This window comes from Tiliqua scincoides, chromosome 1 (genome assembly GCF_035046505.1).
Source record: "Tiliqua scincoides isolate rTilSci1 chromosome 1, rTilSci1.hap2, whole genome shotgun sequence".
NCBI classification, from domain to species: Eukaryota; Metazoa; Chordata; class Lepidosauria; order Squamata; family Scincidae; genus Tiliqua; species Tiliqua scincoides.
Genome location: NC_089821.1, coordinates 39114406 through 39120303, shown reverse-complemented (window position 1 = coordinate 39120303; position 5898 = coordinate 39114406).

Genomic DNA, 5898 nt, shown 5'->3' with positions numbered 1-5898 from the left:
TTTCCCTTCACCAAGAAGCCAGGGCGCTGCTTCCAGATAGGCAATGCAACCTGCAATACGACTCCACACTGATGGGTGTTTAGAGAAGGGGAGAAAAAAAGCTCCTTACTCTACTTCTCATACATTATTTTCAAACTCAGAAGCATGAGACTTCAAGCTTTTTCTAAGGAGAGAAACACAGGCATGTGCCGCTTAACAACAGACCACATAATGACAGACCACATATATGACAGTGGTCAAATCACAGCAAAGAGGTTCTTAATGAGGCAATCAAGTCTCCCATAGCCTGCAGCAGAGGCTACAATAGAGAGGCTCTTAATACAAAGAACAGGCAGTCTTATCTCCAGTAGCCTGTGCAGCCAGCAAGTGTCGGGCAGGAATGCCTGTTTACACATCAAAGGCACTAGATTGGGTGGGATGTTCACTTAACAACCTAATCACATAACAACAGAGATCAGAGAACGTCTCCTCGTTAAGTGGCGCACACCTGTAAATAAATCTGGAAGTCCTGCATTTTCAGCTTTAACGCCTTTCTGCCCGACCCACAGGTGTGCACACTTGATCCCTGTTGCGTATATGCAACATTGGGCAGAAATGGCCTAAGGAAACTGCACAACAAGCAAGGTAAGGAGGGGGCTGATCTGCTTCTTGCATGAACGAGTGGCTAGTGGATCATTGCAACTTGCTTCTTTGGTGGGCTAGAGGGGGATGGTGGAGACAGGGTGAAGGGCTCCCTGAATATGTCACCCCCTCAGACCCCCTCACAATCTGTTGCTGATGCAGCCCACTTCGGATTGTCTCATGGTTGGGCTGGCAGTGCTTCCACAGCAGTGTGATTGTCCAGTCCGCAACTGTGTGCTTGCACAATGCTCGCTGCAGAATTTCCTGCTTTCTACAGTTCCTGCCTCCTCCACAATCTGCAGCTGTAAAGATTTTGGTCCAGGCACTAGCATTCCTGGAAGGGGGGGGCACAAAACACTAAGAGTGCAATCCTAACCCACTTTCCAGCTCCTAGGTAAGGAAACAAACATTCCCTTACTTTGAGGAGGCCTCTATGAGTGCTCCCCAACTGCAGGATGCAACACACGTCCCATTGGCACAGCTATGCCAGGGCTGGAAAGTGGGTTAGGATTTGGGCCTAAGTTTCTTTAGGCACCTGGCCGCTGGTGTAATGAGGCCCCTCCTCCTTGCCTCTAGAGCCAGTTGCAGCTGCAAAACCTTTCTAATGAGTTCTCTTACTCAGCCTAACACTCATTTAAAATAATAACTTAAGTGTGTCTTTCTTTAGCTTCTTAAAGCCAGTCTCAACCCAGTCTTATACATATCTACTTAGAAGTAAGCCCCATAGAGTTCAATGGGACCTACTCCTAGGTAAATATGTGTAGGATTGCAGCCTTGCAAGTACGGCCACTCCCCAGCTATACTTCTGATCAGATGTGTTAGAAGCAACAGCTCTTTGCCGTTCCTTCTCCTTGGAAGGGACTTGGCTGCTATCATTAGTAGCCCAGGTCAGACTGTTGATCTCCAGGTCAGACTAAAGCAATTCAGCTTGTGCAGAATTCTACTGTTGTGCATTTTAATTGAGAGTCAATTAGTTTCTGAGCCTGATTATAAGTGTTAATTTTTTCCCCATGAAACTCTAGATGAGCTGGGCTTAAAACTGTAATTTTTAATTAATCTCTACAGGTGGAAGGAGGTGTGGGCAAGCATTTCCCCAAACAGCTAATGGAAGGTACTTCTCTGTGAAACTAGGAGAAATGTCATCTCCTTCTGCAGCTCCTAGGGCCCCATCACCACCTTTTTGAGAGGTTCCTCTGCCACCTCCATAATTGCTCAGAAGACTGCTGTGGAGAGGAGGGGATGGGTAGATGTGCTTGCATGGACTTTCTTCTGTTTGTCAATGTTGGGATACGGCCCACAGAATCTCATCAGACATATTGTTGCCCAGTCATCCAGTTCAGACCTCTGAAGAGTTGCTTGGGATATCACCCTGAAAAAGTGAATGTTATTCACTCACTTTTCTGGCTCAGTGATGCCCATGATTCCTAACTGACCATGATTAGTTTCTGAACAAACTGAATAAAATTGCTCTTGGTGGTGATGGGTTGTACAGATTAGTGATATATTTTCCTGTGACTATTGGACAACAGATTTCTACGTGTGTGTTTTGTAAAGGCTTGAGTGTCAACTAGTCCCTGTGACTTCTTAATCACGTATCTGTTTGTTTGCTTTATTTGTTCAAAAGCAGGTACAACACCACCTGCAGGACATGAGGGGGGCAGTGTATTGTCCAGAAAGCAGATGACTCAGAAGCTACCTGTCTCTTGTCCTCTTTGACCTGTGGGAGTGTGTCCCTACTTCACTTCCTTCTTCCTTCTCTTCTCTCTCTCTCTCTCCTCCTGATCTCCCAAGATACAAGACCTCTCTCCATGAGCTCTGACCAGTCGCATGAAGTCCACCATGCATGAGGTCTCACACACTCATACAAAAGGAATAGCTTAAGGATTCCTGTACAGCTAACAGAGATGTGCATGCTTGTGAATGATCAATAAAATATTTTTCTTTGAAACCTTTTTACTACTTATGGTCCTGTTTTCTTGTTATCAGTAAACAAACAGGGTTGGTGGGGAGCAATCAGGAAAAAAGGGTTTTTTGCTATATGACCCTGATTGATTCCAAAGTCATTTGATATACTTTTTCCAATATTCTAATAGGAAAACAATGACTTCTTTCTGACTTTTAAAATCATTGAGTTTCCCTGTGCCCCACATGTGATGAAATAGCCCAACATTATATATCTGAATTGCCTCTAATTCCACATCTCTTGGGCAAATTTCAGAAATGTGTAGCCAAGAAAGAGACATCAGATGAGTCAAAGAATGTCAACTTGTTTCTTAGCTGAATTTTAGATGCTTTAACAGGAAAAGTAATCTGGAAGATTCCCTTTGTCCAATGCATGATGTTAAATGTGAATAATGACATTTGTCGGGCAATTTCAGGTTCCAATTGCCATTTCCAATCAGCCATTTTCAACCACTATGCCATGGCACATTGGTGTGCCACGAGTGGTCCACAGGTGTGCCACAGGAATTTTGGAGAAGATCATTTATTAGTAGGGCCAATGGGGGATGTGAGTCCCCCACTGGCAGCATGGTGTGCCTTGTCAATTGTCAAAAACCTAATGGTGTGCCTTGACAATGTTAGTGCTTTGTCTTGTGCCCTGTGATGAAAAAGGTTGAAAATAGCTGGTCTAGATGTTTAAACATCATTTCTAAAAATAATTTTACAGTAGTTCACCTATTAATATAGCAAACAACTTCATATAAAATTGCCCATCTGTTATAAAAGTCATGTCATGAAATTATCACTTTAGTGGCAGATTCAGTGTTAAAATGTAATGGAAATTATTCTTACATCAACCTGGACATCTTTTGTAGCTATATTGACCTAATGTCTTACATAGTCCTTTCTGTCACTAAACAAATATTCTATAATGCAAGTATTATACAGCAGTTATCATCTCAGGAGAGAATGATGGGTTCATCTGACATAGGAGGGATTATAGTGTTGCTCATAAAACTGCCCTAAGCAATCAGCTGTTAGTGATAAGAAAATGACAGCAGCATGTTATAACTTGGTTGGAAGGAAATGTACAGCACCAAAAGGTTGGCCAAGGGCAAAAATAGATGACAGTCAAAGCTGCACAGAATAACACAAAAAGGTTATTCCGGGGGAAATCATGACTCTCAGTGAGGATATATTACACAAACTTTTGGATTCAAACTTGTTGCCCCATGCATGGAATAGAAGAAAAGTTTTATTCACAGAAGCAGTCTGTCTCCCATGTTGCGGGACTAGTTTGCCAACAGTACCCTAAATGTCAGATTACTATGATGTACATAAGACATGATTCTCCTCCCTCCATGGATACAGCTGTGCTCTGTCAAAAGAACAGAAGATTCCACAGAGACCTCTTTCGTCTCCACCTGTAGGGATGTACATGATACCATTACCTAGAAAAGAGGCAAGCATGTACCTAACATATGAAGAACCCCACTGAATCAGGTCAAAGACCCATCCAGTCCAGCTTCCTGTATCTCACTGTGGCCCCCCAAATGCCTTAGGGAGCACACCACACAATAAGAGACCTGTATCTTGGTGCCACTCCCTTGTATCTGGACTTCTGAGGTAGCCTACTTCAGAAATCAGGAGGCTGAATATACCCATCATGGCTTGTAACCAATGATGGACTTTTTCTCCAGAAATTTGTTCAATCCCCGTTTAAAGGCATCTAGGCCAGATGCCATCACCACATCCTGTGGCAAGGAGTTCCACAGACTAATTACATGCTGGGTAAAGAAATATTTTCTCTGTGTCCTAACTCTCCCAACACTCAATTTTAGTGGATGTCCCCTGGTTCTGGTGATGTGTGAGAGGGAAAAGAGCATCTCTCTATCCACTTTATCCATCCCTGTATACTTTTGTATACATCCTGTCTTCTCACACACCCCCAGATCTTAAGCTATTGCGTGTATGCATGTACTAATTGTACTCCATTCCATTTCTGTCCCACTTTCCTCAGTACAACAGAGCCTCATGGAGTAAAGGGGGATGTGTCGTTCAAAGCGTCTGAGAACACTATTGCTGTTATTAACAGTATTTTATTATTAACAGTATTTATATACCGCTTTTCAACTAAAAGTTCACAAAGCGGTTTATAGAGAAAAATCAAATAACTAAATGGCTCCCTGTCCCAAAAGGGCTCACAATCTAAAAAGATGCAAATGAATACCAGCAGGCAGCCACTAGAAAAGACAGTGCTGGGGTGAGTGGGCCAGTTACTCTCCCCCTGCTAAAAAAAGGAGCACCCACTTGAAAAAGTGCCTCTTACCCAATTAGACTGGTGTTCACTGGACTCACCCATATCATGAGTGAGAGACACGTTTGACTCCCATTCCAACTACTGCATTGCCCTCCATTCATATGCAATATTTTATTAGCTTTCCAGAATCAAGAGCCCAAAGGTGAGTTTCACATGTTGTCATATGTAGAAAATAGGGTCAGTGCCAGTTGTAGAGTGCCCTAGGGCAAATCTCTGTGATAGATTCCATTCCCACCCCTCTGATAGGAACGGGGCAAGTCACCAGTGATCACCACTAGTGCCCATTATCCAGTTAAATAATGTGCTTCACAAACAGTGCCACAAACATTCAAATTCAAAATGTGAATCAGATAACTGACGATAGGATTAGCGTACGTGGCTATGTCAAAGGATTATTGGAACCAAAGAATCAATTAAAAATGTCAAAAGTAGAGGAATAAGAACATGTTTGCATCACTGAAAAATCAAAATGTCACATTTCTATGTGTCAAGCAACTTGCTGCTGGAAGCAAACTTGTACCGACTATGAGATAGTTAACCTAAGTCAAAAGTTAATCAGAGCATGCCCTCAATCTTTCAGAAGTGGAGAAAAATTTAAGTGAAGTACTAATTTTGCACCACTAGAGTCAACAGCTTTCTGATTCCAGGAATATTTATTCTGGTTTCAAGATAGTTGACATCTGTAATTGGCATCCTGTTCCTTTGAATATATCTAATCTGAAAACAGAAGAAATCAAATTCCCTCTGGCAGGAAATTTATTATAATAGGACTAATCCAACAAACTAGATTGCAAAATCTAGACATGCCTGGTAACCCTCTTGTTAGACTCTGGAAATGTATCTCCACATCAATCAAATTATTTTGTTTTACAGGGAACAAAACAAGTGTGACTATTCACCCCCAGTCATATTTTGTTCTCTATTGTTCTGGTAGGTATAATTGGCAACCTCACAGTCTAAGACCTGGCACTTCTACCAGATCTCACCTTTGGGCACTTGAGTAAGGACAACTTGTT